General features: G+C 41.2%; 1 long non-coding RNA gene across 1 annotated transcript; it reads right to left on the bottom strand.

Moving 5' to 3' along the window:
• Positions 1-8,497: 8,497 nt before the first annotated feature.
• LOC139042339 (uncharacterized) lies at positions 8,498-26,341 on the bottom strand. Its single transcript, XR_011498975.1, has 5 exons — positions 26,244-26,341; positions 24,468-24,611; positions 23,798-24,227; positions 14,171-14,364; positions 8,498-11,063 (listed from the first exon to the last, which is right to left on the bottom strand). It is a non-coding gene; the product is annotated as an uncharacterized lncRNA (long non-coding RNA).
• Positions 26,342-26,934: the final 593 nt, after the last annotated feature.

Below are 26,934 nucleotides of genomic sequence, written 5' to 3'. Positions count from 1 at the left end.
GCATGGCCTGATGAGCGGTGCCATGTCCACGTCCAGAATCCGAACCAGTGAACCCTGGGCCGCCGAAGCGGAGCATGCGAATTTAACCACTCAGTCATGGGTCCAGACTCATACATAAATTTCTATATATATGTATTATATATACTTAAGTAGGAGTATATATACATAGATAACATATTTATACAAATTACATATATCTGTACATATAAATAAATATATTTGTTTTTATATGTATTTGTAATGAAGAGAGTGTTGGAACCAGTTGAGAATCCATGTCCAGGTACCAGCTGGACCATGTTACGCCTGTGTGGCTGGGGACCAGGGAGATGGCATATCAGAGTGGGTAAAAGAACAGACCGGAGCCTGACTTCCTGGATTCAAACCTCAGTCTCACCAACCAGTATTTCATCTCTTTATGTCTCAGTTTCCACCACTAGTAAATGGGGTTAATAATACTACCTCATGGACTCATTAGGAGGATTCAATGAGCTGCAGTTTATAAAGCACTAGGAACAGTAACTGGCACAGGATAAACCAATGTGTTTGCTAATTAAATGTTAGCTCAGTACACTGGCCTTGTCCAAGGTGCTGATGCTCCTGTGGTCCCAGTTCTCCTGGGAATCCATGACTTGTGAGACTGGGATGACCCCATTCTCTCTTTTAACAAAGCCAGGCACTCCTTGTGCCATATTTCCCCATAATTCCAAAACCATGGTGGGGGCTCTATAAATTTAACTGCCTAGCTAGTAATTCTAATCTTGGCTCTGATCTGAATCTGCATCTCATTAAAATGGCAGAGTTGCAATGTCTTTCCTTATCTGTGAAGTGGGCATGCCTCAAATATCACCCTGCCCTCTCACCTCTCTCCTTTGGTGGAGTATTTTTACTACTATGTGATTGGAGACGGGGTCAGGGCTCAACGGCAACTACCATGGGAGTTTGAGGAGTTGATGCAAGAACAGAAATTTAGCAAAGCCTGGGAATGGGCTCAGAGTGGGCAGCAGGCAGGTGCCCTGGTGTTGGGCTGACATGGCCTTCAAGTCTGCAGCAGGACCACTGTGGCCAGAGGCTGGGCTTGCATGAGACCTCTTCTCTCCTCACTTTGAGTCACCCTATCCTAGGTTGGGACTCTGGACTAGAGCCTGGAGCTGCAGTGGGTGTGGGGGCCGCTCCCTGTATAGTAGCCATTCTCTGCTGCAGAAGCAATTTATTGGTGGCTCCTGGATATGTCCAGGCCATGGTCTTTTCTGGGGCCTTCTCTGGGGATGTGAGTCAGCATAAGTGAGGCCATTTTGTTATGCTAAATAGCCCCAGTTCATCTTCTGCATGACTACTTGTTGCTCTGAATGTACTCTAAAAACATTCACATGCTCTCCTGATTTACGGCCTCAGCTTACGTATGTACTACCCTATAGCTTGATAAATTAAGACTTTTTTCTATGAGTTTCCCTCCAGGAACAGGCTGATCACGGGCGGGAAACACACCTACAAAGTGTCCATCACAGCTGACAAAGGAATGGAACAGTAAAAGACCCTGGAGTCCATCAGGACTGAAGTAAATCCCCTCCTTACCCCCCATTTTGCCTATATCTTCCTCAAGATTCTGCAATCCTTGAAGATGGGTTTTTGAGACATTAATCTGCCATCTTCCTGATTGTGACAGCTAATTGAATTAAATCTTCCTTTCTTGATCCCTAATTCGTTGTGATTAATTGACTTCTCTGGAGTGGTGTTATAGGCCAGTATCTGTGAGAGGATGGAGAATTGGAGGAGGCCTCAGCCTGGTCCAGGGTCACCCTCCCAGTGGCCGAGAAGATACTCCAAGGTAAGCGTCACCTGCTATTTGGTCCTGAAGTCCCACATGGACAGCATGTGAGGTTTGTACAAAACACAGCCCACCCCTGTTTGTGGAGTTGGTCAGTTCACTTTGAGTCATTCATCCAGTGAGTGTTTATTGAGCCAACTACTGTGGTCAGACACTGAGCCAGGCCCTAGTGATCCAGAGCTGAGGGAGACCCACATGCTCTCTGCTGTGGGGGAGCTTACAGTTCATGGAAGGGACTGGCATTGAACAAATAAACGCACAGGCAATTTTCTATCCATGATGGGTATAAGTGCTGCAGAGGACAGGCTCAGAGTGCAATGAGAGCACAGGAGATGGGACTGGCCCTGCCTGGGGAGCAGGCTGGCCTCCCTGGGGTGGAGACACAGGGCAGGACTCAGGGAACATAATTAGAATCAACGACTGATCACTAGATGGTGGAAGCCCTCCATGCTCCCGAAGCATGGACAATAAAAATGCTGAAAGCAGATCCTGGTTCCCATGTCTGGGATGACCTCATGGAACACTGACTCTCCCAGTCACCCAGAGGCTGCCAGATTTTGAGATTTCATGAACAGGAAATATGTCACAAGGAACTGGGGGAAAGAGCAGACAACAGTGGCTGGGGCCCTCTTCACTCAGTTCTTGTATGGCTCCCTCCCTCAAGTCCTCATTTGTCTATCTGTTCCCTCATCAGAATGTGAACTCCAGGAAGTGTTGCCTAGTGCTGAGAATACTGCATGGCCCATACGGATTCTCAGTAAATATCTGTGGAGTGAGTGGGTAAAGGAAAGAAGAAATGAAATCTTTATCTTTCAAATTAAGGACATCAAGAAAAGATCATCATTATGATTTACAAAAGAAAGGGCATGGTAATAACCAAAGAATAGGAAAGACATAACTTCAGAATAAAGAGCACTGTTTCCCAAACACTTATCCAAGTGTATATGTTCATGCAATGCATACAGGTAAAAGAAGAACAATACGTTTTGGAGATCTCTGGTTTAGGTTTATCAGATGTCAGATTTAGGAAAGAGGCAGGTAAAAGCCGAGATACCAGGTCACCGTGAGCTTGGACAGGGAGACTTAGGACATTTGGGGTCATGACAAACCTTAGAGTGACCACGGGAGTGGGTCCAATGAAGGCAGTCTGTCTAGCTCATCCTTGGAGGACTTGAGGACTGAGCATCACCTTCCCACATAAATAACAGTAGGAATAGCAGTGGGAGCATTTATTGCATAGGACATATAACATAACAGCAGGTAACATGTGTTGAACATATATGTACCAGGCACTGTGCTAAGCACAGTCCCTTTTTCCTTTCAAGGTCCATATTATTATCCCCAGGTTACAGATGTGGAAACTGAGGCTTGTGTGTGTGGGGGGGGGGGGTAAATAAGTTGGCAAATGTGGTGGGTCTGTCTTACTCTAGTGTCCACATCCTTCTGTATCCCCTCTCTCATTCCAACAGGAATGACTTAAGATGAGCCCTCCATTCCTGTGCCCCTGTCTTCCTCCAGACTGGCCCAGTGCTCACCTCTTGAAGGGAACTTCATGTGCTGTAGAACTTGTAGACAACGTAGGCTGGTACCAGAGCCATGGAGGAGAACGTGATGCCCCACCCAACCTGGTTGTCCCAGAGTGGGAAGATGTAGTCATTACAGGTGAGTGGCTTAAAGTCGATGATGCTCACCACCACCATGTGTAAATTAATAAAAGAAACCTCAACTAAAATTGGAGTCTGGAAGACCTGTAGAGGGAGCTCTAATGCCTGCCACCCATTGTCAATACCCCAAAGAGGAAAGGACTTACCTGGCATCTCCAACAGCAAGTTGGCTACTACTTTACTACCCCAGCAGGAGGAAGGAAGAATTTCTTTCTGTCCTTCAACAAGCCCAGCCAATGGAAAATACCACAGCTCAGCAAATGAGAAACCATCATCACCCTGGACTCTTACCCTCCTCCAAGGAACTTTCACAGAACAGCCCTCTCTTCTCCCCTTTTTTCTCTTTAAAAGCACAATCCCCTTCTCTGTTCTCCGGACTTGCCGGTGGTTTTTGCCATAGCTTGCTTGTCCCAAACTGAATTCCTCTGGCTATTCCTGAATAAACTCAATCTGCTGCTGAGCTAACGGGCTATTTTATTTTAAGGGTGATGGTAACTGTTGTCAGAAATGGGATCCAAATGAGGAGATCCCTGAAAGACGATGATCCCTGGAACCAAGCAAGCTCCCTGCACCAGCCCCTCGTGCTCAACGCTCTCATGAGTTGCTGCCAAATATATACATATTTTTTTTTATTGAGGCCATATTGACTTATAACATTGTGTAAAGTTTAGGTGTGCATTGTTATATTTCAGTTTCTGTGTAGCCTACATTGCGTTCGCCACCAATAGTCTAGTTTTTATCTCTCACCATACATATGTGATCCTTTATCCATTTCACCCACCCCCCACCTCCTTTTACTCTCGTAACCACTAATCTGTTTGCCAAATTTTGGTTTGGTACGTCTCTCTGAGCTCCACTCTTCTGCATTTTGAGCTCTCTGATTTTATTCATTAAACACTCATTAAAGGCTTCGTTAATTCCAGTTCAAGGCTTCATCCTTGGTGTCAAGGTTTCATCCTTGGTGAGTACTCGATTATTTTCCTTTCAGAAAGAGTAAGATTTTTTTTGCAATCAGGCTAGCCAGGAATATTCTTCTGTTCCTTGAAAAATTTGAGATGGGATCCCAGTCACCTAAATGCTCTAAGGACAGCCCTTCTTCAGGGCCCTTTACCAGTTTTATGTTCAAAAACTACGCTCCCTCCTCATCTGCATTTTTAACTAAATGAACTGATTTAACTAAAAATAATTTACAACATCAATGACCATTATAGAGAATTTTTGATCTTCTCAACCTTTCTTTCCTCAGAACTAAACCAGAAAGCTGCAGCTCTAAAATAAAACAAACTAAATGATACACCTGTTTTAATTGGTTCCTGGAATCTTCTAAACATACCCAAGACTCCAAAATCACCTATTTGTAAAATACCAGTTATAAATTATCTGAGGCAAAGAAACAATAGAAGGAGTCAAAACGGCTTCTGAAGCCTTGTGCTCCCCTCCCAAAGTTTCTACGTCTCAGTTGCCATCTTGTTTGTTCTTCTGGTTCCTTTGTCTCAGGCTTCACCTCCAGCACCATCTTCCTCTCTTCCCCTCTGTGAAAATCTGTCCCTTTAAAATCAGACCCTCTGAGGATTCAAAAGCTAAACTCCTAATAACTATTGCTAAGTTAACTGGAGCAAATAGACAACTAGGAGGAAAAATTTAAATAGCAATTACCCTAGGCTTTGGATATAGACAAATATACTCTGAAACTCCTAGGAGAAAACTTACATGTGTTTCTGTCTGTTTGTTGAAATTCTTGGTAAGGAATAAAAACATGATATTCTCAAGATTTTTAGAACAACTGTTGGAAAACAAAGTCCCTCATAGTTAAGAAGTTTTAGGGAATCCAAAGACAAGAAAGGTTCCACCTGGCTTGTGGGCCAGGATCTTATGCCTTTCTGGAAAAATGAGTAAGCTTTTGGATACTTTGGAAATGTAATGGCCATTCTAAGGAAACTGTTTTAAATAAATCCACCTTAAGTGTCACTCTTAGAAGAGAGGATTCCAAACCTTCCAGGAGACAGTGGAATACATTCTTTGATTGGTATGCAGAAGTTTCTAGAAGACAAAATGGCTCCAAAAAGAATCTTATAGCATGCAAAAAATTTGTTTAGTAGAAAACCTTTAGGCATCTGACCAAATAACCTTAACTTAATCTGTCTGCCAGAAATAGAGTTTGGATCCAACTATTCTTTTGAGTTTTGTATTATTGTGCCTGAAGTTTTAAAATGAAAGCCATGAGGTCTTTGTTTGCATCAATCTGTATGTTTATGTGTGTCTGTGTGTGTTGTATTTTCTACCTCCAGATATTGTCGCCAAAATTAATTTGTAAAAAAGCTCTATTTAATTGATTTGAAATTAAGCATTTATAAACTAAGTATTCCTAAATCTCAGAAATAAAATAGAAACTAATCAAAATGTTTTTCAAGTTTACATGATCTAGAAGTAGTCTTTTGTAAATAAATCTTTAGATTGTTGCTTTAGTTGAAAAAAGTATATCTTTAGAGTTATCAACACTGAATATAATGCAAACATACAACTTTTATTCTACCTGGGTTTATTAAGATGATGTAACTCTGTTACAAAATTTGGCAGTGAGAAAAAATAATTTAAGATGGAGGTTAACTGCTTTAATGCCACAGGAAGCTTTTGTGAGTAATGCAAGCATAATTCTTGGAACAAATGATTTAGATGGATAAAAGTGGGCTAAGAGATTTGAATGCAATAATTATGTTGTATGGTATGTGTGCTTAAAAAATAGCATCCAAAATCCTTTTGGTAACTTAAAACTTTATAGCTTTGCTGAGTTAAATTAAATGATGGAATTTCTTTGAATATCTGGATCATTTCCAAACAAGATTAAATACTAAACAGTCAATTACTGAACACAGGGTTTTCTACTTCTCACTTTAGTTTTGAGGAAGATTAGCCCTGAGCTAACTGCTGCCAGTCTCCCTCTTTTTGCTGAGGAAGACTTGCTTTGAGCTAACATCCGTGCCCATCTTCCTCTACTTTATATGTGGGATGCCTACAACAGCATGGCTTGCCAAGCAGTGCCATATCTGCATCCAGGATCTGAACCAGTGGAACCCTGGGCCACCAAAGTGAAACATGCACACTTAACTGCTGTGCCACCAGGCCAGCCCCTACTTCTCACTTCTTATTGCAAAGAAACTGAAGATAAATTTGGGTCTGTTAGTAGCCATGTCTTGTGCCACATTGAAAGATTGCTCTGTTTAAAAGGGCATATATACTACAAGTTATGAAATATTTTTATAAATTTTCCAGTCCGCAATTGCTTACTTCTTAGTTTTCACTAGGAATTAAGGATTCTAAGGGTTAAGAATTCTAAAATATGAACAAGGGGCCAGCCCAGTGGTGCAGCAGTTAAGTGCGCATGTTTCACGTCGGCGGCCCAGGTTCGCTGGTTTGGATCCCTGGTGCAGACATGGCAATACTTGGCACACCATGCTGTGGTAGGCATTCCACATATAAAGTAGAGGAAGATGGGCACGATGTTACCTCAGTGACAGTCTTCCTCAGCAAAAGGAGTAGGATTGGCGGCAGTTAGCTCAAGGCTAATCTTCCTCAAAATAAATAAATAAATAAATAAATAAAATGTGAACAAAAGCTGCTAGAAACAAAAAGGGAAACATCTTCATGTGCAAGGAAAGTAGGGTGTGTGCTTAAGTAAAAGAAGGTATGAGGAATGGAAATGCATTTTCTTGAGGGAAAAGAAAGCTATTTTGTCCTAAAGAAATGCTGGTTATTTTGTGTTGGGAAAGAGGAAAACATAGGACAAAGTCTCAATGTAAATGAAAGTTCTGGAAGGTTTGTGGAAAGGAATCTTGGGAAAGGAATTTTATGTGCAGTCAAGACTGGCTAAGATTGGAATGAATGAGTTTTAATATCAAAAGTAAACTGATGCTGGGCCAGCCTGGTGGCAGGGTGGCTGGGTTTGTGCTGTCCACTGTGGCAGCCTGGGGTTTATGGGCTCAGATCCCAGGCTTGGACCCACGCACTGCTCATCAGGCCATGTTGTGGAAGCCTCTCACATACAAATTAGAGGAAGATTTGGACAGATGTTAGCTCAGCAACATTCTTCCTCAAGCAAAAAGAGGAAGATTGGCAACAGATGTTAAGTCAGGGCCAATCTTCCTCTCCAAAACAGAAAAGAAAAGAAAAGAAATGAGGAGTTCAAAGCCACTAGATCTCTATTACAAGAAGTGATGAAGCAATCCTCCTACCTGAAACAAAAAGGCAAAGGTTTACAAAGCTTTGAGCAAGGAGATAAATAGACAAAATCAGAAAATTGCAACTCTCTATCAGAATAGGTTAGCAAACACTTAATTATACATAAAAAATAAAAGGAAAGAAAGTATCAAAAATAACTATAAACATTTCAACTTAGTCATAAACTCACAACACAAAACAGCATAGTTTGTGACAACAATAATTCAGAAGCAGATGAGGAAAGGGATGGAAACTACTCAGGTTAATGGAGATAAGAGGCTATCAGAAAATGGAGTATTTCATCTATGAGGTCTTTTATACAAACCTCATGGTCACCACAAAAAAAAAAAAATCAGAGCAGAGTCACAAAGCATAAATAAAGAGAAAACTACCACAGAAAACAACCAAACAGAAATGATAGTTAGAAATACAAGGAAAAAGAAACAATGGAAATATAGAATAAGCAGAAAATAAGACATAAAATGGCAGTATTAAGCCCTCATATACCAATATCCCTCTAAATGTAAATGGATTACAAGACTCACCAATATGCTGTCTCCAGGAAACACATGTCAACTCCAAAGGAAAACAGGCTCGGAGTAAAGGGATGGAAGATGATACTCCAAGCAAATGGCAGGCAAAACAAAGTGGGTGTAGCCACACTAACATTGGAAAAGCAGACTTCAAAATAAAAAAAGAAATTAAGTGACAAAGATGAGCATTATATAATGATAAAAGGGGCATTCCATAAGGAAGACATAATGTTTATTAATACATATACATCTAACACAGGAACACCGAAGTATATAAAGCAACTATTAACAAACCTAAAGAGATAAATTTACAGCAACACAGTAACAGTAGGGGATTTCAACACCCCATTTACATCAATGGGTAGATCATCTACACAGAAAGTCAATACGGGAACAATGACCTTAAATGAAACACTAAACCAAATGGACTTAGTAGATATATATAGAACACTCCATCCAAAAACAGCAGAATACACATTCTTCTCAGGTGCACATGGAACATTCTCAAAGTGAAAATATATTCTGGGAAACAAAGCAAGCCTCAATAAATTTAAGAAGGCTCAAATCATACTAAGCATCTTTTCTGACCGCAATGCTATGAAACTAGAACTCAACTACAAGAATAAAGCTGGGAAAGTCAGAAATATGTGGAAACTAGACAACATGCTACTGAACAACTATTGGATCAATAAAAAATCAAAGGAGAAATAAAAAAATACCTAGAGACAGACGAAAATGAAAACACAACATACAACTCTTATGGGATACAGCAAAAGCAGTACTAAGCATGAAATTTATAGCAATACAGGCACACCTCAACAATCAAGAAAAATCTCAAAAAAACCAAGCTGGACCCAGGTGATCTAACGTAAATGCTTGCCAACTGTCACTAGTGAGGTTAGTTCATTTATTCCTGAATTTATGGGCTGTTCTGTGCCTACAATAATAAGCTAATCAGATGAAGTTATCAATAGAAAAATGATAGGAACTGCACACAGGAGATATCACTAAAATATCTAGTTAAAAAGTTACACAAAACAGGTTCTTAAAGAGTTCATCCTGGCCTCTTAACTTGAGGACAGAGCTTCTCCCATAGAGTATGTTTGTGCACTGTGGTTTGTTCTTTATTACATTTATTCATTCTCATCTTATAATACAGATGAAAACACAACTACTTCCTAGGTGGTCATAAGCATTAAATAATGCTTAGTAAATGTTACTCTTGTTATTATTCAGCAACCATCACTGAGCCTGTACTCAGTGATGGACACATGGACTGTCCAACTGGAAAAAAAGGAACAATGGGTATATCAAAGGGTTAAATTCTGTGATATCTAAAAAGCTCCAAAGATCAATGAGAAAAAACCAAACCACTTGAATATTGGGTAACAGATATAAATAGATAGTTTATGGAAAAGAAACATGATTAGCTTTTAAACATGAAAATCCACTCAATCTCTCGTAACGAGAAAATTGCAAACTAACCCTGACTGAGGAATCATTTTTCATGGATCAAGGCTGAGAAGAACAATACATTTTACTTAATGCATTCAAGCAGGTGTGAGGAATCAGACAACCTTATATAACCTTATAGAAAATGCTTTCAAAATGTAAAATGCACGGTCTTTAGCAATTCAACCTCTGGGATTGTTTTGAGCCATTATACTTCCACATGGGCAATAATATACATGTACACTAAGGCATTGCTTTTACCATCAAACAATTGGAGACAATGTAAAGATCCATCAGTAGAGTACTGATACATGAATTACACATTTATATGTAATTGCATATAAATACATTTATATATTATATATTTATAGAAAAATAAATGACAATAAGTAGTTTATAGGAGACAATATAGAACTATCTCCCATATACAATTTTAGTAAAAAAGGGAAGATGAAAAATGTGTGTCCGTATTATACTGAGTATGTAAAAAGTCTGCTTAAATCTTTGTACCTGTCTAGCCTGCCTTCAGAGGGCGCTCAAGAAGCTGGTAACCATGGTTACCTCTGAGGCTGGTAACCGCGGGGAAAACCAAGTGGTACCTGCTGATGGACTTGAACCCGAGCCTGGGACAGAGTCTGAAGGAGCTGGAGATGGAGTTTTGGACGGAAACCCTCCCCCTGATAATGTCCACTTCCAGAGCGCTCCTCAGTCCTCTCTCCTCCTTAGTCTTGCTGTCTCTGCTCCTGCCTTCCTTTTTCTCTTTTGCTCCTGGAGAAGTTACTTCTGCGCGATTTCGGTTTTCCTTCTCCTTCTGCAATTTCTCCTGCAATCATTAGCTTCATTCTAAGTTTAGCTACTTTGTGGAATCAGCTGCTTTTGCTGATCTTTTATGGACTTGGGGATGATTCTTAGGGAATTCTTTTCAACATCAAAAAATGCAGTTTGCCTGGAAGGCTACCAGATTTCTACGGTGAAGCAGGAGGGCTGGGTTATTAGTGGGCATAATCATGATCCTGTTACTCATAGGAAATAAAATCAGACTGTAAAATATGCACAGGGAATAAAATTTATTTTGGCCTGAAAACTCTCCCCATCCACAGAATCCATGATGAATTGGATTTTCTATCAGAGAAGCTGTCTGTGTGTGTTAGTGAAATATGAGTCCTCCAGCCCCAATCCAGGTGGGTTTCAGCCACAAGCCAAGCACGGATGTCCTGAACATCACTGGCTTGAGCTGGGCTCTTCTCTGGCTCAGGAGTTATGTGGGGGAGGGAGGCATGCTGGAGAGCCTCCTGCTCAGCCATAGAAGTCAGATGTCTCCAAGGTCAGGAATCCAGAAGTCGAAGGCCAGGCAGCAAGGTCAGTTCAGAAACACTGAGGAGAAAAGAAGTTTCCCAGATGGGGTCGACATTAATCTGTCATTCAATAAATCTACAATGGGCGTCTGATATGCTCCAGACATGTCCTCACTGGGGATGCAATGGTGAGTGAAGAAATGCCCTCCACCCAATGGTGAGCAAACAGACAGAAAGGAAACATTCACACAAGCGAACATCTTATGATGTAAAATTGGTAAGTTCACTCAGGAAAAGTAAGGTGTTTTGAGAAAGTGTAACAGGGGAACCTAACTTCGATTGAAGTCTTGGGAGGTTTTCTCTGGAGAAATAAGATTTATGTTAAGAAAAATGAATTAAAGTTAACTAAATGATATGCAATCAGAAAGCTGTACGTATCTTCATTCAAAGGATGCACTTGTATTTCTTACGTCCACATCACCCCTATCATGTTCATGTAATCCATGTCATGGCCATGTACTTTACCACGTTAATTAGTTCTTCTTTGTAATTGCTACAAGATTACACATGAGGAGCACAGAGGAGGAGGGTTTCTGGGATGTCAGTAACTTCAAAGTCATCCGGGTCAGAAATCGCCAATCACACCTGAATCTGGCCCCATGGAGTGTTTTATTTAGCCCATATGATATCCAAAATATTTTGGAATTAGGTTCCAGCTAACTTTAAAGTAGAGGAATTTGTCATATTTTCAGCTTCTCCAGAAAAAAAAAATCTGGCAACATTAAAGCTGCATTCCCACATGGCAACCAGGGTTTCTGACAGTCCATACAGCACATTTGTGCCTCAAATCCCTCTACAGACTTCTTCTAGGAAACTGTCATTGATAAATAGCTACATCTATGGTATGAATGACACCTCAGAAGTAGTGCCCTTGTACAGTGCACAACTTGTACAACTATTCTCAGTGACCCTCAGAGACAACTGATCTGCAGGATCTGCCCCCTTTACAAAAGCATGTGGTCTCAACTTTCCGCAGTCCTCACTAATCCCCATTGTCTTCTGCCCGGCCTATTGCACTCCCTGATATTCCCAGATCTCTGAAGATATTTAAGTTTGGACCCCTGACCTCTAATTTTACAGTAATCTGTGGAATGGTGAAGGGAGTCACCCAGCATCACTCACTGAGTTAGCAGCAAGTCCAGACCAGACCTTGAGTCTCTTGTTTCTCCAGAGCAGGACTCTTCCTGCCGCGCTGCCTGCCTCCCTCAGCAGATGGTCCAAAGCTGTTGATTGTCTCTGGCTTAGGTGGCTGTGGGAGGGGAGGATCGGGGATGCTTGGGGCACTGTAAGGCTCTAGGAAGAGAGACCAGACCAAGTGCAGGCAAGCTGGGAATTCAGTTTCCTCTGCAGCTGCAGAAGGCTAAGGTCTACACTGGTATTTGGCAAAACTAACATGTATAAAATGCCACACTCATTTTCTAAATTACTAGCATATTAAAAGATATTACATGTATTATTTATATACTACTCCCAGTCCCACATCCTCAAATATGGGTCTAATTTTAATAGGTGTCTTGCAAGAGGGAGCATATTTCTAAGTCATCCAGATACGTGGCTGTCTTCCCTCCTTGTTCGCATCCACATGCAATGAGATGATTCATCGAGTTAAAGTTGAAATATAAATGCCACTTGACATTCTGCTTTTTTTCATTAAATTCAGGATTTTCTCTGGGGTGTAGATAGAAGACTCCCTTGGAAGGCTTTTCCTAAATTCCAAGGCCCAGGCCACTCCCCAGTCCGACCAAACAGAATCTTCTTGGAAGGGAGCTGGAAATGTGTATTTCTAGTTTGTAGGTATCTGATGCACATCCCTGATTAAGAATTGCTGAGTATTAATAGCATGGCATATATATTTCAACGTTGCTAGAGGATCGTCTAAAAAAATCCAGTTTCATATCTTATGCTATGGATCCATCACAATCTCTTTAGCCACCTGCTGCTCCTGGACATTTATGGGCATACTTTGATGAGCAACTTTGGGAATGAGTACTTTTACTTTTAAAAATTATTTCTTGCATCTGGATTTGCAGGAGGAGACTGACTGGGTCAAAGTTCACGCCCTTTTTAAACTGTCTCCTTGTGTTCCACATATTCACTTCCCTAAAGGGTCACATCACTTCATCCTCCTCAGCATCACAGGTACATGTCTTTCACAGTCACCTCTGCTTTTCCATCATTGTAAAACATAAAATATTTAATGACTTTTTTATTGTAAATTAAACAATTTTCTTTTTTACAGAAAATCTTTGTTTTTCCCCAATAATCTTGAACCTGAATCACTAAATCAAACCAGAAGAAAACTTTGGAGACAACACAAATCCGATTGGCCTGTGAGTCTCCTCGTGTCCAGCAGAGGGAAGCGTTAGAAAAGGGGAAACAGAAAGTTTCCCACCATCTGAGATTCCGGGGCAGGGGTCGTGGGGTTGGTGGGGGGGGCGCAGGGGGCGCCCAGGGGTGGGCGGGGAACTCCGGGGTGGGGGGGCAGGGGGCGCTGGTGATGTGATACTGTAAGACTTGGAAGGAAAAGAGAACCAAACAAAATACTTAAATTACAAACCAATACCATTTATTGTTGTCCCTTTTCCCTGTAACATTTGGAAAGGGGAAAAATACAATCCATTACCTAAGGAATCTGACTGAAATGATTAACTCACAGGCAGAACAGAAGTTGGGGCCAGCACTTTTTTCTTTGCTGATTTTGTTTCTATCCCATCAAGCCCATAGGACCCCACCTCAGATGGGCAGGAAGGAGCCCCTTCCCCCATGGCTCCCTGCCCCTTCTCCTCTTCCCTCCAGGTGCCCTTGGACTCTGGACATTTCTCACCAACCTGAAGCCCAATTCTCTTCCCTCTCAGCCTCTGGCCCTGGCTGCATGTACCAGTCCTTCCACTACTCCCCCAACAACTCCCCTAAAAAAGCTCAGTGTTTACCAAAGTGTACCACACTTACTCCCAGACTTATGCAAGATTGTTTTAGATGACGTGCAAACAAACTTCAAAGCATTTTATAGTGGTTACATATTTATTTTGCTACGTATTAGCAAAAACATCCCTAATATCAAATCTATAATTCAATGGGTATTATTTGTGGCAGGAATTGCTAGCTGTCCGTTAAACACTGTCTTACTTTCTGTAACGCACAACCAGACCACATTTCCCAGCCTTCCTTGCAATTAGATTGACCATGTGGCTAAGTTCTTTCCAGTGGAATGTGAGAGGAAGTGAGGAGGGCCACATCCACATCTGACCCCACAATGCACCCCAGTGCACCATGTTCATTTCTTTATGCTCCTCCCCTCCTCAGCTGGCTGGACTCAACACCTGTAACAACATTAGAAATCATGAGTTAAAGATGGCAAAGCTGCTATGATCTAGATTAGTGGTCAGAAAACTATGGTCCATAAGATAAATCTGGCCTGCCATCTGCTTTTAAAATAAAGTTTATTGAAATATAGCCATTGTCATTTGCCTGGGAATTGTCTATGCTGTTTTTGCTACAACAGCAGAGTTGAGAAGTTGCCACAGAGTATATATGACCCACAAACCCTAAAATATTTACCATCTGGCCCTTTACAGAGTAAGTTTGCTGACCTCTTGGTTAGATCCCTGAATGACCATGTGGAGGACAGCCACTTTGAGACCTAAAGAGCTCTCCAATACTTTACATAAGCAGGAAATAAACCTCTGAAATTCTGGGCCCATTTGCTCCCACAGTTTACTCCACTCTCACAGTACATTCTTACACAGCAGGAGCTAAACTAGGCAGCCCCGCGTGATCGCCTGATGCAGATGACCTGACTGCCAGTGGTTAGTGCCATGCAGGATGACCACTTACGCCCCTGGGGCAGTGCTCCCCTCCATGACTCACCCCAGCTCAAATTTCCCGCAGGTGCTCTCCCTCACTCAGTCCTAGGACCAGATCGACCCTAGGGAGTCTGACCACCTAATTACAAGAAAGCATCGAGGGCTTTGAGGAGGGTGGCTACAATGAGATTTCTCCCCAGTGATCTGAGCCTCAAGAGGAAGAAAGTCTATTTTTTTGTGTGTGGCATATCCGTAGTGCCATCTCTTTGGTTATTGTTGGTGTCCACAGCCCTGTTTCTTTGTTTACTGTTGGTTTCTGTTAATGTGCACATGAGACAAAGGCTATTGCTAATGGGAACCTCAGAAGCCAAAAGCCACAAAATCGGTGGGCATGAGTGGAGTACTTGAAAGCTGTTAGAGCACTCACCCCCTAACTCGAAGCTTCCTTTTTTAGGATAAGTTGGTCATGGAACAGACTATATTGACGCTACATTGCCTGCCAACCTCCAGAAAATTTCTGCGCAATGAGGCACACTATAAAACACCACAACTCAGAGTCCTCAACTCAGCATGTTTCCCTCTTAGGTATTAATTTGGTCTGAGAGATCCAAGATTTAGTTAAAGAAATGGGACCCTTAAGTTCCAAAGTGCTGAGTGTACCACCTTCTGGTACACCTGCTTATTTTATGGGAAGAACTGTGGTCCTGACAGATGCAGATATCTACAAAATGGCAAAATCTTACTAAAGTTTGTAAGAACTCGGTTTGGTAACTGTCAAGATGGGGCCCCAAAATATGGCCAGAAGGAAATGTGGGTTGCACACCATTTGCAACTAGATGTATCTGGACAGGAAAGTGGGTTAAACTCCATTTTTAGCTAGAGTCCTTCCAAACTGCTTCCAGCCTGAAAGTAATTACAAACCAGAATTAAAACGGCCATTATGAGGAACATTCCAATTAGATAAGATCATCTAAGAAGTGCACTTGAAAGCAGGGGATCCCAAATCAGACTGAATAGGATACCTACTTCAAGTGGTATACAAAAGTCTCCAAAAAGCTTCAAAATTCCGAAATAGCTTCATTGCAAAGCCTAATAAAAAATTAAAGACATAAAAGGTACTAAAACAAAAGACTATAAGACTGACTCTTATAGACAGTCTTACTGTCTATAACACATAAATCTATGGCTCCCTTCTATCCTCCTTTATTTGAGTACTCATTCTAGGAATCCTCTGTCTGAATTATCTTCCCAATCTGATGAGACTGCATGGTTGTAAATAAAGGTGCATCAGGTTGGTGGCCTTACAGACACCCCCATATCTACTCAGGAAGGAGGGCCTCCATGTGGGCCCCTTGTAGGGTTGATGGGGCTCTGAGGAATTTTCTGGTAAACTTCTATGTTATTCCCTTGAACATCCAAGGGAAACTAAGGTTAAAATTAGTGTAAAACCTTGCCAAATTTTGGTAGATACTGAAGCCTGTGGATAGGACCCTGGTAAATCTGGCAGAAGCCAGCACAGCATGAGAGTTTTACTAGAGTAAACTCTCCAAAATCTCTGTCTGTAGTGCCTGGTTGAGAGAGGGAAAAATATCTTTTCACCCTCTTTGGGGATGTCTCTTGGGTCCATGGGGCTGTTCAATACCTGCCAGAAATATTTAGTGTTTGTCCTGGCTAGAAACAGACCAGATGTTTGAAAAGACTTAAGTAGCTCTGTGGTGAGGAGGTGGCCAAATTTGAAGCTGATATTCAGAGCATGATAGGAATTTTTTTTAGGCCTTTCACCCTGAGTTATAATAATACTATGTACCCAGAGGAAAAGAAAAACCTTCCAAAGCATTAGTCAAAGGATTTACTAAAATGTTTTAAGGACAAACAACTCTAAACCCAGAATATAGAACGTTTTTGATTTCCATCTTAGTAAAAAATCTTTTCCCTGATGAAAAAAAAGAAAGAAAGAAAATTGAAGATAATATGATTGGATGGGGAGATCAGCCCTTTGTTATTATTTAGGCTGCAAACCAATTCTTTGAGACATTAAGTCAACTGTTCTTATCTTCACATGTTTAAAAAACAGAAATGCAACTCTAGACACAATTCAAAGTCCACCTACCCTTTTTACCAATCCCAGAACCTCCTCTATTTGTTTCAAGAGGCTTATAAGTATTGGAAAAATTCTGGCTTTAGGAAACAAAAGACTTTCTTGGAGGAACCTGAATTCTTTCCCTTTGCCTTTAAGATGTAGATATCCTCCCTGGTCTTTTCCAGATACACTTATTTAGGTCATCTCTTTGAAATACAAACTTGAGGGAGATAATTCTTATGAGAAGGAAAACAAAAGGGAAAATGTTATTTGGAACTTACACAAATGAAAAATCTTAAGTGTCTTCTCCACAAATATACTAAAAAGCTTTAACCATCTGAGTAGATAACCTTAATTTATTAGGAGTAATGGTAAACTTTCTTTATCTTATTTTTATATAGATCTTTATTAATGTAAGTCTTTCACAAATTGTATGAAACTCCAAAAATTCTAGTACATCCTGCTATAATGACATCAGTCATAATTCTAGCTATTATCTTAAAATGTTGTATGTCATAGATATAACCATATTTCTTTGTCAATTTCATTATAATGCACTCTCATCAGACAATTAACCATGACGATTTTTAAGTCTTTTGTCACATACAATTATTGTTTTACTCTGGTGCATTTGCAAAGGTGATCCTGCAAAGTGCTCATCCTCAAGCTGTTTCATGGAAAGGACTTTGACAATTACAAGTTTCTGATAGCTTCAAGATCATATAACTGAACTGGGGAAGAATTTCCAGTACTAATGGAAAAACTTGATTCAAACAGAACAAGTATTAATGACATGGGATTAAATTAATTAAGGAGGATAATTATAATTTTTTTATTATCCTGTTTTGAAAGATTGCTGGTTCTTAATGTTTTGTTTTTCCAGAATTAAGGGAACTTTTCTCTTAAGCTATCTATGACTTACAGCAATTAGGAAGAGTATAGCTTTGTAAACAAAGATAAAACATTTACTTTTTCTCCCCACCTGGCCCCTCCAGAATTTGGAAAATCTTGAACATTCTTTTCATGGCAATACAATTACTTATTTACATAATTTCAATAAGAATCCGTTTTCCTTGCAACAGAACACAATTGGAAACATTTGTTAAATTAACAAGGCTTTGACTGGAATGTCACATTTGAGAGAGATGTACATAGACTCAGATATGACCAGAGAGTGTTGAGGAATGGAGATTGACTTAATGGAACTAATAAAGCCCCTTGAAAAATTTGACCCAGTACCTTGCTTACAGGGTTCCTGGTATCCCTAGCAGATGAGTAATGAAGGTCACTTCCTGGCAGCCCCAGGAACCTCAGGATATTTTTGTGTACGTTGAGAAGAGGAACTTACCCAAACCACAGGTATGGCAGGCAAAATCTTGGCTTGGCTTTCTGATCTCAGAGTTCTTTTAAGAGACCAAACTGAGAATCCTTATGAAAAGTTTCAGCAAGCAGTCTTGAAAAGAGCTTATATGGTCTACCATTGTTCTTGTGACGCTTATGCAAATAATCAGGCTGAGTTTATTGCAAACAAATTAGTTTTTCTGTGATTGTCTTTGGTAAAAAAAAAAAAAGAGAGAAAAACAGGGGTACTGAAGAGTGAAAAATTTTGTTCGTACCTTTCTGGATAATATATTCTAATCCTGTTAATTATCTTTGAGGTTTTGTTATATACCTGTAAATTGAACTGAATCCTGAATTCTTCTAGTTGCCTCAAATACCTGGCTATGAATCTCCAACTTAACATTTTCAATTTTCTCCTACTCTTCTGATTTGGAATCACTAAGAACAAAGACTGCCCTAAGATCTCCTAGGAAGGGACAATACCAGGTCTTCCTCACTACACAGATGGAAGCCAGACTTCAGGGACTTGAACCTTGGAACCACATCTCCCAATTAAAAAGAGCTCCTTCAGATTCTAGGAACTGCACGCCAGCTGGAGACCTAAAGATCAAATTGACTAGGAGGGAAAGTAGCCAACACTGAGGTAGACTGCTTCCTCCCAAGTCTTCAGATCAAGAAAGTTTCTTTCCATTCCTTCTTCTGTCTCTGACTGTCCTGTTCCTAATTCTTACACTGTGGAGGTCTTTTATGATTCTTTTGTCAACCTTTTGCCTTGCTCTGGCCTGGAGAGATAATGCTATTGTTTGCACCTCTCAGGCCATTGCAAAGGGGGTAATCCAACTTCCAAAGAACGGTTGGACTTGCCACAATGCTGATGTTTCTATAGTTCTGCCCACCACAAACTTCTCCCTAATTTCCAATGCCTCAGTTTCTCAGGAACAAACAACTCCCTCTCTATTGTGCCAGACTCCCTAACCCTGGGGGGTCCATTTGCCTGTCTCTGGTTAAAAATCCCAAACTAAGGAACCAATTTATGTGCATGCTCTGCACAAGAAAAGGGACACAAGTCAAGGCTAACCAGAATAAAGCCACCTGTGTGGTCTATAGACCCTTAAATTTTACTGGCTTCCACAGACATCACTTTTTTCAGTCATGAGCCACAGAGCCAAATGGAAATTACCTTGAGACATTCATGATTGATTCAGAATTAGCTTCCTTTGTTAGATTACTGCTCCCCTGGCTAGGAGCAAGTGCAAATGAGGCTATGATCAGGAACTTCTCCTTAACTCTTGAAGATATTGCAGAATCCGCAGCTAAAGCAATGGCTGCACACACACACACACACACACACACAAACCCTTAGACTCTCTGGCTAAGGTTGTTCTTGATAATAGGATATTCCTTGATTAACTTTTAACTGAACAAGGAGGTATCTGTGATTTTGTCAACTCCTCTTGTTGCATCTGTATTAACACTCCTAGGGAAGTTGAGACTCAGCTACATAAGATTACTGAACAAGCCACTTAGCTTAAGAAATTGACTTATTCAATGAACCTTTCTTTGATTTATTTGATTTTGATTGGTTTAGGTCTTGGAGACCACAGATCCAAAGGGCACTTCAGACACTAGGAATTGTTCCATTTATAATTATTGTAATCCTCTCCCAGGTGTGCTGTATTCTCTCAAAAGCTTTCAAGGGATGTTCACAGACAAGCAAATGATCTCCCTAAGACTTGAACATCAGAAAAGGAAAGATGATAATGACCAACTTAAAAAATAGAAACCTGAAGTCATGACCTGTGAATACCACAAAGAGGAACAGCAAAAACTGTGAGAACTTCAGAGCAGTAGCTGGGGGTGACACTAATGCCTTCAATTTTGATCGCATCTCTCAGTTAAGCTGGGAGTCTGATCAAAAGGGGAAAATTGTTAAAAAATAGACAGCAAATCCCAAATTGAGTCACTTGTATTAAGCCCACATCACCAAACTCAGATTTAATACTTAAGTTAGTTACCATTTCAACCTTTTCCAGGATGGAACCTTAAACCAGTCAATCTGGAATTATCTGGTCAGACTAGTGAGGTGATCTGCCTGATAGCTCTTTGCCATCCTCCAAAGGAAGATAACTCTGCCTGAAACAATCCACTCTTTGCTAGTAACTTCCTTGTCCTGCTACTTTCTGCCCAACTGAGTGTTTCATTTTGTACAACTCCTAGGAGTTTCTTTTTATCTTCAAATGGAATGCTGTCCAGTTCACGAATCATTGAATAAAGACAATAAGATCTTTAAAATTTAATCAGTTGAATTTTGTTTTTTAGAAAACTGGAACTTAATTTCCTTTTATATGCCAAAAGGACAAAGTTTTCTTGGACTGTTGGTCTGCTCCTGATGAGAGATTGTGAAAGGTCTTTCTTTGCTTTTTAAAGTAATCTGCCTAACAAACAAAGATTTTGTGTTTTATCAAAATAATTTTCTGTGTTTGATGCTGTTTTTAATCAAGTTTTTGATTACTTCAGAAAATGGAGTCTTCTTTATTAAAAGAGCTAAGGTTTTTTTTAACTACTTAACATTCTGTATTTGCCTGTGTTGTGTCATCACTATGGTTAAATGGATAACTAAGTATTGCTCCACAGTCACCTATGATCCTATTTGACCAAGTGTTTTATAACCTTTTGATATTTTTGACAAATTTCCCAAAACTCAAATTCCACATAAAGCTTTTTGACCTAGAACTAACTTCGGGGTTTTCCAAAGGGCCCCTGGAACATCTCAAAAGAATTATTCTCTCTCCTTATAGAAAGAGAGATATTAAACTAATTAGGCTGATTTGACGTGTTAAATTACATGGGAAGCATTGTCAAATAAGAAGTAGTACTAAGCCTTCTTTATGCTGTATTTGCATAAGTATATGCTATATGTGTTCCAGAAACTGTATGAAATTCCTGGTATCTGATCTGATATATCCTGGTATAATGTCATTAGTCATAATTCCAGTTATTATCTTAAAGTATTGGATATCACAGAAATAACTACCTTTCCTTATCAAATGAACTATCATCAGATCTTTAACAATAGGCATTTTTAAATCTTTTGTCGTTCAAAGACAGTTATTTTTTTACTCTGATGTTTTTGCAAAAGTGAGACTCACTGGAAGTGCCTTACCAAGTGCTCCTGACCATGGACACTGCTGCAAAACTAGAAGGCCTTGAGCCTTGGGTACACATCTCACAGCTGAAGAAGGCTCCCCTGCACCTGGTCCTGTACAAATGCAGGAGACCTCCAAATCACATTGACTAGGCAGACAAGTAGCTGATGTTGAGGTAGACTGCCTCTACCCAGATGCCAGATCAAGACTTCATACTTTAACTAAACATGAAACCATTTCTTCTCTTTCTTTCCTTTACTCTGGCATTGATCTGGATACGTAATGCCATCATCTGTATCTCCCAGGCCATGGCTAAAGGGGAGTAACCTTTCAGACTGCTGGATTTGTCGCTAACAACTTCAATCTGTCCATGACGAAGGAAAATCCCTGGTCCTCCCTGTGGCCAATGCTGCTTCTATTCCCATTGTCACCATAACTATAATTGACTCCCCTTGGGAGTCACAGAGTCCGACTTTTATGGCTAGAACACCCAGGGCCTTGTTTTTGTGTTTCTCCAATTATAACAATACCTTCCCAATTAGACACAAATACCCATGCAAATCATAGCACATTTGCACCCTGACCTTCTGTGATTATCTACATCAGATCTGCCCACAATCACAAAAGATCTCACCAGCAGTAACCATCTTTTCAAAGAATTTAGAACAACCTTTTATCTCAAGCAAGGAGCTTTACTTCCTGAATGGGCTGAAAACCTAACTGACTCCTGGTTTGAACAGGCAAATACAACAATGCCTGCAAATGAATCCACTAACAGTGCCATCTTAGTGAGAAAGACTTGTGCCTCAACTGGTTTTATCTTTGTCTGTCGTGGTTATCACTCTCCTTAGGTCTATGAATGCCTAGATGGCTGGCACATAACTGGGAAATGCCTCTTAGTTTATCTAACTGTGCCCCAAATGTCCACAATCAACCTAAACACCTCATTGGTAAACTCCACAGAATTGACATCAAGTTAGAAAGGATCGACCAGGATGTGTTCATGATTCACTTCCTTTGGCAGGTCCCTACTTCCTAGGTTAGGAGTGATTACAAGCGAGGTTATGATCAGGAACTTCTCTTTAATTCTTGAAAGTATTGCAGAATCTGCTGCTAAATCAACAGCCACACACACAAAAACAATCCCTAGACTCTGGTCAAGGTTGTTCTTGATAATAAGATAGGCCTTGATTAACTTTTAGCTGAACAAGAAGGTATCTGTCCTGTGGCCAACACCACACGCTGCCCCTGAATTAACATTTCCAGGGAAGTTGAAACTCAGCTACATAAAATCACTGAACAAGGCACTTGGCTTAAGAAAGGGACTCCTTCAACAGGGTCTTTCTTTGACTTATTTGATTTTGACGGTTTGGGTCTTTGGGATCATGGCTCCCAGGTGCACTCTAGACATTGAGAATTACCCTGGTTACAATAATCACAGTAATCTCCCTGGTGCACCGCATTCTCTCAAAAGCTTTAAATACGCGTTTGCAGCAGCTAACCACCAAGCAAATGATCCCTAAGACTGGAACATCAGAAAAGGAACAAAGAGAATGACAGACTAAAAATATGTGAACTTGAAGTTATGACCTCTGAATACCACACAGAGGATCAGCAAAAACTGTAAGAACTTCAGATGGTAGCTGGGAGTGGCGCTAATGCCTTAGATTTTGATCACATCTCTCAGTTAAGCTGAGAGTCTGATCAAAAGGGAAAATTGTTTAAAAAAAAAAAAAAGAGCGAGAGAGAGACAAGAAACTCCAAATTGAATCACTTGTATTAAGCTCACATCACCAAACTGAGGCTTAATACCTAACATAAGTGCAGTTTCAATCTCTCCCAGGAGCAGAATCTTAAACCAGTCAATCTGGAATTACCTGGTCATATTAGTGAGGTAATCTGCCTGATAGACCCCTGCCATCACCGAAAGAAAATTGAGCTTGCCACAGACAATCCACTCTTTGCTAGTAGCTTCCTTGTCCCACCTCTTCCACCTATAGAAGTCTTTCATTTTGTACAGCTCTTCAGAGCTCCCTTCTAACTTCTAGGTGGGATGCTCCCCAATTCATGAATCATTGAGTAAAGCCAATAAGCTCTTTAAAATTGATTCAGTTTAATTTTGTTTGACACCTATCATTCACAGCAAGTTACTCAGGTCTTCCATTTATGGAAATGGTGTAAAAGTTCCTTTCAGAAAGAGCATGTTAACGTAAAAAGAATTAATCCACTTAAGAAAACTGCTCATAATAGTAGAGATGATATGCTATAATGGCAAAAAAGGCATGTTATTATGAGAATAACTGAGGCTCCAGAAACACTGCTTATGTCTAGGCTGCTGTGGAAAATGTCCTAGTGTTACCGAACCTGAAGTGAGTTCGCTCACCCGTTGCGCAGCAAGCCAATCTCTGACACCGGGGGTGGTGGAAGAAAGTAGGAACTTTATTTTGCACAGCACTGAGCAAGGAGGGAGGGCAGCTAATGGTGAAATCCCAAACTCCCCGAAAAGCTAAAAGGAAGGGTTTTTATTTGGGGCTTTGGGTAGGGGAGGGGGAGCATATGGCCTTGCTGGTTGGAGATTTCCCACCAGCCTGTCTTTGGCCTTGAGACACTTGCAGAGAAGAGGGAGCTCGTGACCTTGCTGGTCGGAGCTTTCCCACCAGCCTGTCTTTGGCCTTGAGACTACTTGCAGAGAGGAGGGAGCCCGTGACCTTGCTGGTCAGCAGCTTTCCCACCAGCCCGTATCTCTTTGTGGGGAGGAGATGGTCCAGGTGCTTGTCCTTGACGGTGTCTGTCTCCATGGAGGATAGCGGATTCTGGAGCCAGGAAGCCAGAGAGTAAGCAGGGAATGAGTGTTTTGGTTTTAACCCCATATATGCTGGGTTTAATGTGGGGAAACTGATACCAGGGTCGGTATCACTAGAATTCTAGATTCACAGAATATTCATCCAGGGTGAACAGTGCATGAGAGGTCACCTCACCCATAGCCATTCCTGCCTCTAATCACCTCATTCCCAGAAAGGATCCCCGAATGTCACCCAGTGAGGCTCCCTCACCTCTGGGCTTCCAGTGCAGTGTTCTCCACCATGAAGGCTCTGCCTGATTAATCCCATGATCAATAGACAAAGTCAAGTGAAGGGCCCAGTAGGACGGGGGCTCATGCTAGTTCAGTGCTTGTTCTAGATGTGCTCTTCATATATCTGTTGAGGAAATTGATGGAGATGGAGAAGTTTAGGGGACCTAATGTGGAGCAACCAGACCTGTCTTCTCTCCTAAGACCTTCCCAACTACTTAGGAGTTAGGGCCAATTTCTAGGATTTTATTCTTCAGACCATTAACTTCCACATGGGAAAACGTAGGGAGTTCCCCAAGTGAAAAGCAATAATCCCAATTGACTGTCACTGGAACAAGAAAAGCTGTATCACTTATATCTAATGTGACCTAGGGAGATTATACATATTAAATAAAATTGAAGTCTGGCCTGAGGTTACATAGACTCCAGCCTCACCCATCACTTCTGCAGAGTCTTCATGAGCCAGGAAAGCTTCCAGGCTGCAGCCAGACACAGCAAGATCTGGGGGTGGCTTCCTCTCTTTGCAGAATTGGTTGGTATCAAAAGTGGGCATGTGATTGAACAGGGGGGTTGGGAGAATAATTCATCCCTGCCTTTTATATGTGCTGTCAGCACCCTACAATCTTCATAGACTAGGAGCCAGGGCTATGTTCCCAGGTTGCAAAGCCCACCGGAGCTGGGTAAGGTGTGATTATTATTCCTTAACAGGTTTATGAGTCTGTGAGTGTGTGTGTGTGTGTGTGTGAGAGAGAGAGAGAGAGTGTGTGGGGGGGGAGGGGGTGTGGTATGCTAAGTGATTATAAACAGCCTTGATATCTGCTATGAGGACCACCCAGATTACCCCATATGCAGAGAGATAGGGGTGCTCTTCACTAGGGTGTTCTTTATGACTCGTGTTTCCTTCCTGGATAAAATAGAGGAACACAGAACAGATCAATCTTTCCAGAATCAATGATCTGGGGACTGACTCTAATGCTGTCACAAAGTCCTCATCCCACCACAGGGCTCCCCTCTCACCAGCCTGCCACAGTGTCTAGAATTAGTGCAAATGAGCATCTCTTTTTGAATTTTGGTTCTCCAGAAGCTTCGTTTAGCTATAACCTATGGCCTCGGCCAAGAACCCATGAGGTTTTCTGGGATTGTCATGTGTTTTACGGCTGCTGGTTACCCAATTCTCCCTGATGTCAATATTGGTCCAGCCTGGACAAGGGTAGGCTTGCCAATGACATTGGGAAAGCAGCGTGGGCATGGAGAAGGGACAGCTGCCTCTTTACTGCGCTGGCATGGAGACAGCGCTGCTTCACATCTGCCCACTCTCCATTGGCAGGAACGGATCTCATGACTCCAGTTAATGTGAGGGGCCTGGGGCATGCGTTCCCAGATGGGCAGCATTGTCTCAGTGATAAGTCCACACTGGGAGAGGGGACCTTCAAGTGTGAGCCATCACAGCAAGCCCTCCACCACCTGGTCACTACCTCTCCCAGGAACCCCAGCACTCCTGTTTCCAACCAGCCTTCCAGGCAGCCTGAGGACCCAGGAGGTGTCAGCAGGAAGGTACAGCCCTTTGAAGGGGCAGACGTGGAGGAGATTCTAGAAGAGAGAGGCCACCTGAGCTCACCCACAGGGGAACCAAGCATGTGCTGAGGCCATGAGAAAGTCAGCTTCTCAAAAAGTTTTGACACCACAGCAGTGTGGTTGAGAGCATGGGTTGTAATGTTGTGCAGCTTTTGTTCAATCCTCAGCTCTTCCTCGTACTCACTGTGTGACTGTGGGCCAGTTCCCGACCAGGCTGAGCCCCAGGAAGGAATAGTCTCAACTCACAGGGTTATTTGAGGTCTAAGTGAGATCCTGCAAACAAAACACAGCACAGTGTTTGCCACACAGTGAGCTCTCAATAAATATTTGTCAAATGAACGTCTGAACAAAGAAAAGTGGAAAATACTAATAAGTATAAACTCTCACAATACTACAGGCAAGAAATGGCTATTGTAATACTAATTAGATGTATAACCTTCTGAAATTTTTCCTGTGCAAATAAAGATATGTATTTTTAATAAAATGGGATATTATACATGACTGGAGTTTTAGAAAGTATTTCTTTATTTTATTAAATATGACTCACATACCATAAAACTCACCTTTTTAAAGTACAATTCAGTGGTTTTAGTACATTCCAAAGTTGTGAAAGCAATACCACTATCTAATCCCAAGACATTTCCATCACTCCAAAAAAAACCTCACACCCATTACCAGTCATCCACATTCTCTTCTCCTCTAGCCCTTAGCAACATCTAATACACTTTCTGTCTCTATGGATTTGCTTATTCTTAACATTTCTTATAAAGAGAATCACGCAATATGTGGCCTTCTGTGTCTGGATTCATTCATTAGCATAGTTTTCAGTAGTCATCCATGCTGTGACAAGTATTCATACTTCATTCTTTTTATAG

Source organism: Equus asinus, chromosome 28 (genome assembly GCF_041296235.1).
Source record: "Equus asinus isolate D_3611 breed Donkey chromosome 28, EquAss-T2T_v2, whole genome shotgun sequence".
Taxonomy (NCBI): Eukaryota; Metazoa; Chordata; class Mammalia; order Perissodactyla; family Equidae; genus Equus; species Equus asinus.
Note: the sequence above shows the minus strand (reverse complement) of the source record. Positions and strands in the feature narration are given on the sequence as shown.